This window comes from Culex pipiens, unplaced genomic scaffold (genome assembly GCF_016801865.2).
Source record: "Culex pipiens pallens isolate TS unplaced genomic scaffold, TS_CPP_V2 Cpp_Un0015, whole genome shotgun sequence".
NCBI classification, from domain to species: Eukaryota; Metazoa; Arthropoda; class Insecta; order Diptera; family Culicidae; genus Culex; species Culex pipiens.
In genome coordinates, this window is record NW_026292832.1 from 1 (window position 1) to 13,890 (window position 13,890).

The 13,890-nt window shown below is 34.9% G+C and overlaps 1 protein-coding gene across 1 annotated transcript in view; it reads left to right on the forward strand.

Annotated features, from left to right (window-relative positions):
* The first annotated feature begins 6 nt into the window (after positions 1–6).
* LOC120413631 (uncharacterized) overlaps positions 7–13,890 on the forward strand; it is a 59,263-nt gene continuing 45,379 nt past the window's right edge. The window contains exon 1 of the mRNA XM_039574547.2: positions 7–632. The gene's annotated coding sequence lies outside the window, so the exon portion shown is untranslated. The remainder of the gene's footprint in view (positions 633–13,890) is intronic.

A 13,890-nucleotide genomic window follows, 5' to 3' on the forward strand; every position in this document is an offset into this window, starting at 1 on the left:
AACAGTGTGTCGATTGGCTGGAAAAGCAATAATCAAGGAAATTTAAGGAAAACATAAAAAAGTGCGTGGAAAAACCTCGAACCGAAACCCCCAAAAACAACCAACTGACGATGATTAGCGCGGCAGTTAAATTTATTATTTATTGAAAAAACAATATAAATAAATCAAACCCCCCGAAAGCGCTTTCAACTCAATCGCGAAAGGAAAAACAAAATCTCGACGCCGGAAACATGATTGACTGCGACGCGTCGTCGACGTCTCCAGCAGCTGGATTTTCGCGATTTTTGAAATATTGAAAAAAAAAAAAAAAAAACGACAGACAAAAAAAGCTAATAAAAAGAAAAACACACAAAAACGTTTGATTCGTTTGACGGGAAATCAATCGAGACGCAAGGGTTTGGGTGTGTGTTACAAAAAAGAGGATAAAGATTAACGTTAGTCAGTGACTAACAGACGATCGTGGAAGACTGACAACATCAGTTCGAAATAATTGGAGGTGTGAGCTTCTGTGGTGTGAAAAGTGATTTTGTAGTGTTTGTTGGGTTTTTCTTTTGCTGTAACGGGACGGCTGGAACAGCGAAAGGTAGAAACAGTGAGTTGCATTATTTTGCAGGATCAGATTGAATTATAAGGTAAGTCTGTGTTGTTTTGGTACAAAATATAATTATAATCCTAACTTTATCAACGACAAAGAGAAAAACGGTTTATTCATCCATTTGTACATTATGCTTTTATGGAAATTTATTTACGAGAATAATGAAATTTATACAGATTCAATTCAATTCAATGTGTGCAATGTGTGTTTTATGAGAATTTATTATTTCTGCTGCAGGAACACATTTGCAGTTCAGAGATTTGGAGAACCTTTCAACTGAGATCAATTCATAAGACTTTACAGGGAAGGTAAATATATCTAAGTTTTGATTTCGATAGCTGGGTGCTTTTTTAGATTAAGATTTAAAAATTACAAGGTTTTCATTATTTACATAACATTTAAGCCTTTTGGTAATGCAACAATAGGCCATTGTGGATTTGTAAACATATAATGTTTGCCTTTTAATTATTGTTTACATTAAGAATGAGTAAAATGGCATTCTTTTTACAAAATCTACATTGGGACCATCCATAAACCACGTGGACACTTTTTTGGGAATCTCAACCCCCCCCCCCTCCCCCCCTTGTGGACAATTGTTCATACAAAAAAAACTTTTTTGTATGGATCGGACAACCACCAGACCACCCCCCTCCCCCCTAAAGTGTCCACGTGGTTTATGGATGGTCCCTTGAGAACATTTCGTGCTTGCCGTTTCATTTGGGCACATAACTTTTTTAGGCTAGAGTGTGTCCCTTTCACACCTTATGCAAACTGTCAATTGAGTGAAAGGGATACACTATTGTTTACAAAAGTTATGTGCCCTTTTGAAATGTTAGGCTCCATTTATGCAGTTTAACTTGATTTAATAGTCTTCTCTTACATAAATGTGATTCAAATTGCGAGAGAATAGAGATAATGTTACCACGTAATCTTCAATGTTCAATGTCTAATCGTCTACATTAAATTTAAAACGAGTTTTTGTAGCACGTTGCATTCTTATTTGATAATATTAAAATTATATACCTTATATAAAAATGGCTGAACTAATGTTTTAACAAATAGATAATAGCCCATTTTGCCTAAAGAATGATACTATTATCACTTACATTTAAATAAAAGTGCATAGAGGCATAGTCTAGGACATTCCAGATATTACTGTACACTCAAACCTCGTTGGTTTGACACCAACTCACTATGGGCCATCTCCATACAAACAGGCGGCCAAATTATTTTTTTTGCTTTTTAAATGTTTTTTCATACAAATTTGGGTAATTGTATGGTATTGAAATGAAATACGTCGATTTTTATGACTTTTCATGTTTTTCAATAGTTGATTGTTTATAATAAATAGTCTTTTCATACATTTGCAAGTGCAACAGAACTGCATATATATTGTATTGCAAGTTTATATTATTAAATTATGGATATGCTAATACATCCCCACTTTAAGGACACAACCCCTCCCTCCTCTTTCTTTCACCACCCGCCCCCCTCTCCTCCTTCCCTCCAACAAAATTTTGTTAAGCGGAATAAATTCATTTTAATTCAAATATTTATTATTTACTGCTGTGTGTTTCTTTTTGTGAGTCCATGCCATATAACTTGAGACCCCCCCCCCCCACCCTTACGGGCATAAATTGTGAAAATTTTAATTGTTAAATCTAATAACAGAAAAAATAATTTTATTCAAAATATTAATTATGAAGTAAAACGATAAAATACAAACCATATTCTTAAAATTCATTTGATTTTAGAGTTTGTGACAGCTTCAGGATATGTTAAAGGTACTTTTTATGATGTTTTGTACTAACCAACATAGAACTTAAAAGTGGATCAGTTTCATGGATTGATCGCAGAAATCATCATGCTAAGTCAACATTTTGATGAATACTTTTTTCGGTATCAAACTGAGATTCTCCAGTTTCGCTTGAGAAACTTCGGTACGAATACCTTATTTTGACTAAGGTACTCAATTTTAAATGTAGGCAACAGAAAATTCCAATAAAGTCATTTCGAACTTCTTGAAACCAGGTATTGATTTTTGAAGCGACGATGCCCACGAAGTAGGTAGCAAAGCAAGTGAAATAAACGGGCGCATATGGGTCATTCCATCTCAACTGTGCACGAAAAAGTGCAAATTTGAAAATTACCCTCTCCGATCCTGCTCAAATTTGGCAGAGCTGTTGATACTGTCGAAACATGCAAGAATCCCGAATTTCATCCAAATTGGACCACCCCCTCCATTTTTGTACCTTCCCAAAAAATCTACTTTTTGGCGATTTTTGATCAAATCTCCTAGTTTCAAACAGCGATAGCTCAGGAACCACAAATCTTAGAAGGTCGGTCTTAAAATCAATTTTAAAGGAAATTGGACGTAGAATCCATTTCCGTGATCAAAATGTTGATTAATTTATTTATTCTACCTGTTTTGCGCAATTCAAAACTTAAAACGGCCGTATCTCAAAACACCCCAACTTATTTTTTTTATTTGACCTCACCATCGTGTTCCCCGGCCAAATCTACATAAGAATCACTTATCGACAGAAATGAATATGTTTCGTTCCAGAGATATCGAATTTTAAAGTTTTGTGTTTTCGAGATTACCTCACCAGCTTCATTCGCCGCATCTGCTAGAAGCACACAGGCGGGCTGATCAATAACTGCTACCTGGTGTTCTGGGAGATGATTAATTTAATTTATATTTATATAATTTTACGCAAATATTTATTCAAATGGCTAATAGGGGAAATTCTCGTATGTTTGGCAGGTTAAGTCCTCGCTCCTAGTTTTGTACAATTTGCTCATTTTCACTATTTAAACAACAAATTTTGCAAAACTTTTGATAGAAACTTGCTTGTTCACTTCTTATTGAGCTATTTATCACTCAATTTCAGTTGAAAACGTTTGTAATCAGCTGTAATTGAATGCCAAAGCGCCTTTATGGCAACATTAGAGGAACTGGAATTAGATGCTGTTCCCCTACCTTGATCAATCTATTTTTGTGAAAGGAATATTTATTGGGTTATTATGAATGTACCGTTTTTTACGTGTTGCTAACCGTTTTAGAGTACCTCCGAGGCCATGACTAGGGCCTTTATCATGGGCGGTTGCAAAATAGTGCCATTCAGCAAAAACCCCAAAACCTGCTTTATTATTATTATTATTATTATTATTATAGTTTATTATTGTCACTTTACCATAATTTGGCAAATTCTATTTATGGTTTAATAGATTGATCATATTAAATCAATTTTTATAATGTGAGCCAGCTCCATTTGATTAAAAGATGATTTTGGTCAAGGTACATTTAATTAAAAAAAAAAATCCTTATACGTGAGAACAGCAGTCGTATTGTGTTCCAAAAATCAAAAAATGATAGAAGAAGAAAAACAACTTTGTGATTTTCTTACATTTTTCAGTTTTATACTTTCCAAAAATTCTTTTCCTACTCCTTGTGATCGTCCTTCACTAGAGTACAACGTGTCAACAAATTTTATTCATTTTAATTCATATTATTTACTTAATAATGTATCGTGCACTTATTGTTCAGTGTTACTAACAAGATTAATTGCATTTTCCTGCTCTCTCCGTCGGAATCCAATTCTGACTTTACTGTGTGTCGTTACTGCTCTGTCCTGTGGGTTAGCACAGAAATTCACTTCATTATTTTTTTGAGCAGATAAACATTCGCGATTAAACTCCAGATTCCTACAGTGTTATACAGTTAATTTTTGCCTAATTTGATAAAGATTATTTATGATGAAATATTATTTCAATAAATTAACAGGTAGCAGATATTGATCAGCCCGCCTGTGTGCTTGAAGCAGATGCGGTGAATGAAGCTGATGTAGGTAATCTCGAAAACACAAAACTTTAAAATTCGATATCTCTGGAACGAAACATATTCATTTCTGTCGATAAGTGATTCTTATGTAGAATTGGCCGGGGAACACGATGGTGAGGTCAAATAAAAAAAATAAGTTGGGGTGTTTTGAGATACGGCCGTTTAAAGTTTTCAATTGCGCAATACAGGTAGAAACAATACATTAATCAACATTTTGATCACGGAAATGGATTCTACGTTCGATTTCCTTCGGAATTGAGTCTAAGACCGACCCTCTAAGATTTGTAGATCCTGAGTTATCGTCGATTGAAACTAGGAGATTTGATCAAAAATCGCCAAAAAGTCGATTTTTTGGGGAGGTACAATAATGGAGGGGGTGGTCCGATTTGGATGAAATTCGGGATTCTTGCATGTTTTGATAGTATCAACAGCCCTGCCAAATTTGAGCAGGATCGGAGAGGGTAATTTTCAAATGCTGTTCCGCTTCAGATGGAATGACCCATATGCAGATTGCAGCAAATTTTGATAAAACTTGAATGTTCAAAATGGCATATCTCCGAAAACGCAAAAAATCGCAGGCTGGAAATTTCAGCAATGTTAGATTATAATCCAATCTTTCAAGTGATCTTAGTTTCATGTTTAGCATCGGTTAGCAAAAAAAGTACAAAAAAAAAAAAAAACAAAAAAAAAAAATATGATTTGTCAAAAAAATGCTCCAGTTATTCGATGAAAACTTCAGTTTTTGGTTTGGAAACAACATTTTATCTATTAAAAGTTTCAAAGCTTATCTCATTACCTTTCCAACGATGTATATTTGTCCTAATAAAATATTTAAAATGGCTGAGCTATGTTAAAATTAAACAATCAGCCTTTTTTACGAAAAACGCTAGTTTTTTACTCCATTTTTTGACTTTCAGCTTGCGTATCTCCGTAATGAACAAACTTAGAGCTTTGAAAATTTGGATTTTTCTTAGTTAGAATGTTTACTTTCGAGAAAAAAATACCAAAAAATATTTGGAGAAGGTCACTTTTTTGAAACTTGGCCACCCAATGTACCATAGTGCAACTGTTGTCAAAAAAAAAAACGGTGTCACTTTTTTGTTTAACTAAAAAATGATCAACCGGGGGTTGAGTGTATGATTATTTTTGCTTTGCAGCCCTAAATAAACATTTTTTAAACATTTGCAAAGTCACATAAAACATGTTGAACTCTCAAACCTTGAATTTTCTGCAATTTTATGATTTTTTCCAAATACTTTTCCAAAAAATAGAAAAATAATGTTTGGTGATTTTTACACCTTTTAATGGTTTTTTAATAATTAAAGAAGCATAAAAAAGAAATACTCAAATTTTAACAAATCACTGAACACTAGGGTGCCCAGAATATGGGACTTTTCTCAAAACCTCGCTCCACAAGCTGAATATTGTTCCTTGACCTATTTTAGGAAACTGAGCCAAATATGAGCAAAATCGGTCATCATTTACTCATTGATACTCGGAGGTGAAGTTTGTATGGGAAAAATCGAAAAAATGTATGGAAAATCCATGTTTCTTACGGTTTGGTCTGCGCTACTTCCATCCTAATATTCTCAAAAGTGAGATTTTTAATGTAAATTTAATGCTCTGAAACTTTGTACAACATACCAAAACTGTAAAACTCGATCCTGAAAAGTTATTAGCGATTTAAAACCAACTTTAGGCTCGGGTATCAATGGGTTAATCTCAACCAATTTTGCTCAAAATTTGCACAGATGCTTAAAATAACCTTAAAAACCATTTTCCGCTTGTGGAGCAGGGGGTCCTTTTTTGGGCACCCTACTGAACACTTATTAAATTTAACACTCTGCAACCTAACCCCACCTCTAGACGGGCTTCGATTTAAAAAATCGCCAAAATTCTATTTTTCAACCAATTTTTTATCTCTAGGGTTGAAAGTTTGACTTGTTTTATGTGACTTTGCCAATTTTAGTGGTCAACTTTGGCTGTATTTTTCACTAGCATTTCCTATATTTTAAGTTAAAATAAGTATGCAGTAATTTTTGTAGTTTCCCAACTATGCCTCTACGTATTTTTTTACAATTTAAATGATAATGGTGCCATTCTGTACCAAAAAATGTGAAAAACAAGCAAAACATTTTAAAAATGACTGTAAAAACATGAAAAAAAAGTTAAGCAAAATGTGATAAAATAGGCCAATACTACCAACAACAAAAAAAAAAAAAAAAAAACAAACAAGATAGTTCCAAATTAAAATACTAAAAATGAAACGAGAAACACATAAAACAAGAGAAGTAAAGTTTTTCCTTGAGCAAAAGTTGCTCAAAATGTCCTCCTAAACACGGGAAAAATAAAAAAAATAAAAAAATAAAGATGGTTAGTAGACGGTTAATATGCATCGCTTAGATTCAGTCAAATATGTGTAACGTATTCCAACCAGGAGAAAAAGCTAATTTGTTATTTGGAAAAGAACAAAAACCTTGCAAAAAATATTCTGAACAAATGAAATGTATTTAGCATTTTTCTTAATTTTTGTGTTTATAGTTAGAAAGTTGAGCTTGAAACTTGAAATTTTTCTTTTTCTTTTCACCCATCAAAGAGTAGCGGGACAAAAACTATAAAAATTGATTTTCTTGTGTGAATTTATTAACTTTTTGATAGTTTAAAAAAGTAAAGTAAAATAAAAAAATGTTCAAAAGAATGGTGTTCGCTTGCATTTTTACGAATTATCGGATATTGTTAGAAATAATAATAAGAAAGGTACTTTTATGGTTGAATAATTCTCCACGTTTTCAAAAATGATCAGTTTGTTGCAATTTATAATAAAAGTCTCACACAGTCTAAATTTTGTGAAAAAAATATTTAGTGTCATCTTTTCAGCCCTCTTTTTCAACTTTTCATATCTCGGTAACATGGTTCGATTTTTAATGTTAAATAGTGAAACTTTTAAAACAAATTTGTACTTTTGAACTCTAACCCAGCATTTGAAAATGTCCGAAATAAGAGGTTAATTTAAACATACGCAGTCCGGACTCGATTATCCGAAAGTTTTTATGGGACTTCGGATAATAGAATCACAAATCACGAACAAAGGCGTTTTTGCATTTTTTAAATTTCTTTTTACTTTTACCATCAACCCCATCTTTTGCGATCCCATTTTTGTCAAATTTGAATAGTGGATTTCCCATGAATTACAAAATGATTTTTTCAATATTTCATATCCACCATTTTGGCCGCCATTCTGGATTTCACTTGATATTATAGTTTATTAAACATTTTTTTTTGTGATTCGATTATTCAAAGTGAATTTTTTCCAAAGCCTGCTGATAATCGAGTTTGGAGTCCGGCTTATTTCGAAAATTATTTTTTTGAGTTTCAATATTTAGTAAGGAAATCCGGATGTTTTTTTCAAGTAGTTTCTTTTGAAACTACAACTTTGCCGAAGCCATCAAATCGATTTAAAAATCCATAAAAAAACCCCTTCTCAAGACACAGATTGTCTAATGTTCACAAGTCTATTTCGTATGACCAGCCGGTAAAATTTTATGAAGTCTTGTAAAATACAAAATTAAAAATCGCTTCAAATTTTGCTAAATTTTGGAAGATTACCATGTTTTTAATTTCTTGTGACCCGCTGGAAAGACGAACGTGGTAAAACCATTTGGATGAGCCATGAATTATGAACATCTATAAAAAAAAACGAAGTTGACTTTATAGCTGTCGGCCACCATTGCTAGTACCAACCACTAGTGTCTTCCTTTTTATCTACAAGGACTTCGCCGCCCTGGGCTCCTAAGTGTATGAAAGTATTGCACGGAGCGACGGCGCCGAATACCCATATTTACACAAAGAATTTTAGAGCGCCCGCCGCGGGATTCGAACCGGCGACCTCTGGATTGTGAGTCCAGTGCGCGGTCCGATTGATCCACACGGGCGAATTTATGAACATCTATCAACCCTGTCTTATACTATGAGTAAAACATATTTATTTAAATGCCAGAAAATTTCAGGAAGTCACGAAGCAGCTAATGGTGGATTTAGCCTTTTTTAATCAATTATTATAACCATATACAAAATGAAATATTGAAATAACTTAACTCTTTTTTTCCGTTTTTGTCGAGTTTCATTTTCAGCTGATGACATCTTGTCTGAATCCACCGTCAGCTTTATTTTCCAACTTGCCGACTGTTGGATTTTCGTCCGTTATGATAATGTGTTCGTCTATTTGCGTTATCTTGAATCCTGAGAGCGTGATCTCTCAAGTAAGCATTTCGTTAGCTTTTTGCTGATTTGAGTTTAGTTTTTCCTCAAAATGTTGTATGACTTGGCCAAAAAAATCAAACATGACAAAAAAGGAATTTTCCAGAACGACACTTTTCCGACAGTTTCCTTTTTTCTTAAAAAACCCAATTGAAGCCAAAGAAAGCCAAATTGGTTCCCGTTGAACACTTTTGAACACAACACAAAATGGTCGCCGGCTTTTCCCCCCTTCTTTTACCAGAAAAGCCGGATGCGTAAGGTCATAAATTATTGCGATTGAATTTTCAATGCCAAAACCATGCCCACTATCCCGGCAGTGGGGGGAGCCTTGCACATTTTTGCTTGGCAACACTGTTGCCGCAGGGCCGGAAGATAAACTGCAAGAAAATAATTCAAATTGCGTGCCACAAATGCTGTACGCCGAAGACGACGCCGACGAAAACCTCGAAGACAACGGAATGTCGCCGGAAGGAAAGTCTCTGACGCTCAGGGATGGAGGCATCTTGGTAGGACAGTGCGGATTCGATTATCCGGATGCTGAGCAGTTGAGTACTTCTTGGAATTCAATCGAATTCTAGAGTATTGAGGCTTCCAGAAATGTGGAAGATAGTCAAATCTTCTGGATAATTGAGATTTTTAGAACCTTGCATAAAGAACATACGGATAGTCGTGACTTCCGGATAATAAGGACTTCCCAGATAAGCAGAAATCGACACTTCTGAACAATTGGGACTCATGTATGGCAGTATTCCAGATAATGATTACTCCGGATAAACGAGAACGATAAATTAGAATCTATCAAGCTGTCTGGATAATCGAATCTTCACTGTATCTGACATAAGTCAACATTTCCTGAGATCCTCGCTACGTCCCTGTCAGATCCATAGCTCATCTGCGGTTTCCCCAAACTTTGAGCAAACTGTCATTAATCATGCCTTGTTTATGCACATTTCAGCAAAACTTGGATCGGAAATGGGATTCTGGGTTTCGCCACACCACGGCTCAATAGTTTTCTTCCGTCGAACAAATTGTGTCCAAGATGTGTTGTGTGCAGTGTCCCCCCCCTTATCCCCCCTCGTAGAAAAGCCAAAGTCCTACATAAACCCACGAAACGCGTTTTTGGCCAGGCAATGAGGTAATGCTTTTACGATTCGCCGTGTGCGCCTCCACGTGGTCCGGATAAGGCAGTTTGATTATCTCTCCGCTCTCGCACTTCACTTTTGCGCGCGCGCGCACCCCGGAATATTGTATAGTAGACAAAAAGTGGCACTCTCCACCACTCTAGCTACTTGGGACCTGTCAATGTAGGAAGATCTCACCGGGGTGAATGTAGAGACACCTATCGAAGCATGTTTTGGGGTGAAATGAGCACTTGATAGAAGTTTTTTTTTTTCAAATTTCTGACTTAGAACAATAGAACAACAGAACAACAGAACAACAGAACAACAGAACAACAGAACAACAGAACAACAGAACAACAGACCAACAGAACAACAGAACAACAGAACAACAGAAAACAACTCAACAAACTCTCTATGACCGGCCCGTTTTGCCCTCACCCCAACTGTCAAAAAGCCCCGCAATGGCGTCGGTTGTGCCCCCCTTCTCTCACCACCTTAACCAAGATGGCGAACATTCACCCATTTGTTAATGTACTGCCGCGGAGATTGCACCAACTCAATTTATTGACGGACACGGTAAAAAAGAACCGCTCAAATTCACAACTTTAAGTCGGTGCTGAAATCCGGACACTATTCTCTCGGTGATACCGGAGGGGGATCACAACCCCGTTGGCGAGGGGGAAATCAAAAGTGTAAACAACCGCGTGGTTCATTCATAAAAATGATCACGCGAGACAAATATTGTGTGTGTGTGTGTGTGGAGTACCCACTTAACAGAGTGTCACCCACTCTCGTGGATGGTTTGCGGCCGGCGTACAAATACTGGTTTTTTTATTCTCCCACTGTTTTTTTCGGGATTCAGGCCCCCGGACCTCGACCCGGCTTGGCATGGCCCCCGAAGAGGTCTGATTTGTCAGCTGCGAGTGACTAGGCGTCGTCGGCTGGGGAAGTTTGTCACCGTTGGATCCCGGTTATTGGACAGCTTTTACTGTTGAGTTTGACAGCTGTCAGATCCGGTCACACTTTGACAGTTACATGGTTGTCCAAACAAATGCAGAATTAATTTGACACTTTTGGAACAGAACTGTTTTGTTTTGAAAATGTCAATTAAAAGGGAGCGATCTTTTATTACGTAACGCAGTAAGGGAGGAGGATGCAAATTTATTTACGAGAGGAGAAAGAAAGGGGTAAAAAGATCCAAATTTTTGCGTTACGGGAGATGAAATGTCACTTCTATAGTAACGAGATCTTAAAAATAAAAATGTGTTTCATTAACAATCAATACCAAACGTCACTTTTTAGTTTGACAAGTTGGTTACTGTCTGACTTGTTTTGGTGCCCGTTTGACAGTTTGAGAGAGCGCAGTGTCAAAAATAATAGTTTTAAGATCTTTTTTTGACTTCCAGTTTCCAAATTTTCAAGTATCAATCAGAATGTGGCCAAACCATCGGGGTTTCACTGAAATATTGTTTTTGGTGCGACAAAATCGTTTGTGTCTGTGCGGGAAGTTCACAAATCGCCCAACAGTTTCGGTTTATTGACACGCTAAACCTCGGTTATAATGGCCAGGCTGAAGCGAGTTGAATCTTTGCTATTTACAGCTGACTGTCGTGGTGTGTTGTGGTGAAGTTGTTGAGTGGATAATCGGGCCCGACCTGGGTGGAGGGTTTATTTGATTTAATTCTATTAAGGCCGCGCGCGCGCACTCTGGGTGATGTGGCTGGAGTTTCAACATTTGGAACTTTGACTTTACTTAAATTTATTTAAAAAAATTCTTAATGATGAAGTACGTTTGAAAACAACCTATGTGCCATCTGGTGTTCATTTCAAGTAATTACTAGAAGGCAAATCTTGATTCGCAGAAGTTTTCAAATCTCGAAAATTGAAAAAATATCAGAAAATTTGTGTAAAATTCCTTGAAACTTTGTTGATTTAAGTTTTTCGAATTTGAACTATCAAGTTTGCATAAAATTTAGCGTATACTCAGGACAATTACATTTTTTGACGCTGCAACAATTATCACACTCCCCCTCTCCCCGCAACCGCAACCCAGCAGAGAAGCTCACAATTCAATTAATCACGGCGTGCGGCGCGCAAAGTGATAGCGCCTAACGAGCTGCTAAATGCCACCTGTCAGCTTAGTCTGGGCGCACGATCTGTCGCGCCGTCATCATTGCCACCGCTGTTGGCTGCCCCTTTCCATCCCTCTCGATGGGGTGCCTCTGATGTGAAACCGAATTAGAGTGTGATCAAACGGTTTGGGTTGAAATTGAAATAAAAAAAAAATGATTTAAGAGAAAACAAAATTTCTTCATCGTTTATTATTTTGCAAATTTTAAATTTTTCTAAATAATATTGAATTGTTTAAATTTGAATTTTGAATTTGAATTGTGGTGTGCCAAGGGTTACCAGAAATGATCGTGCGGATCATGGCAATTCAGAATCAGGCGCCACGAAATGTCTTACTCATAAAGCCCCCTCCCCCTCTCTGCCACCTCCTTATCGCAGGGCTGGGAGCTTCTCTGAATGTGCGGTGAAGAGGTAAAGTATGTTTGCTGTTGCATTTTTGACTGCGGCTTTGACAGGTTCAATTTGGTTGGTTTTTGTTTGCCCTACGCAGAAATCGAGACTCAGTGGTTGTAGGAAAAAGATTTTTTGAAAATTTAAAGTACAAATAAAAATGTATTAACCTTATTAATTTATTAATTTTGGAAGTTTCCCGTACAAGTGCCGTTTGGGTCGTAGAGTGTGTTCGCTGATTGGACGCTTATTTTGAAATTCTAATTAAGTGATTAAAAGCGAAAAAGTTGGACTGTTTAGTACAACAATTTTTATTTGAACAGTCTTGATTAATAAAAAATTAAATACTTTTCAAAATAAAGAAGGTGCTCGAGAACGCGTGATCCAATAAAAAAAATCGATAGTGATGACAATGCAATTCTCTACAATAACTGGAACTGGATTTCATTTGTATTTTTTTTAATTGGCTGACACTTTTTGTCTGAAACTATGGCTAAAAGGTATGCTAATATTAGAAAATCAATATCTTCGGAAGGTTCTTGAGATCTTCAGCAAAGTTGGGAATGATGATGAAGACTACCTAGAAAATAAGAAACTTATAGAAAATACAAATTTTCATTAACTTTGTCACAAAAAACAACATTTCTCAAACATTTATTTAAATTTTAGAAATTAACACCAAAGTGTGGAAAAATATTCTGTCACGAAAATGTGTTTTTTAATCTAATTTTTCAAAAATATTGAAATTGTATATCTAAAAAATCAAAAACTAATTTGCAATTAAAAAGCATATGCACATAAAAAATTAATGTTGCTCTTTTTAAAATGTGAGATTGATTAATTCCTAATAATTCTAAATAATTCTATATAATTCTAAATCATTCTAAATAAATCTAAATAATTCTAAATAATTCTAAATAATTCTGAATAATTCTAAATATTTCTAAATAATTCTAAATAATTCTAAATAATTCTAAATAATTCTAAATAATTCTAAATAATTCTAAATAATTCTAAATAATTCTAAATAATTCTAAATAATTCTAAATGATTCTAAATAAATCTAAATCATTCTAAATAATTCTAAATAATTCTAAATAATTCTAAATAATTCTAAATAATTCTAAATAATTCTAAATAATTCTAAATAATTCTAAATAATTCTAAATAATTCTAAATAATTCTAAAAATTCTAAATAATTCTAAATAAATCTAAATCATTCTAAATAATTCTAAATAATTCTAAATAACTCTAAATAATTTAAATAATTCCGAATAATTGTAAAAAATTCTTAATAATTCAAAAAAATCTAAATAATTCTTAATAATTATAACGAATTCTGAATAATTTTGAATAATTCTAAACAATTCTAAAGAATTCTGAATAATTTTGAATAATTCTAACTAATTTTGAATAATTGTAAATGATTCTAAAAAAAGCAAAGCAATCCACTTTAACAACCCCGGGTCTTTTGTGGTCCCTGTTGCAAGTCTCTGCTCATTTCAAGACGTCCGAAGGTTATGTGTGGTGAGTCACCCAAAACCTCTTTTAC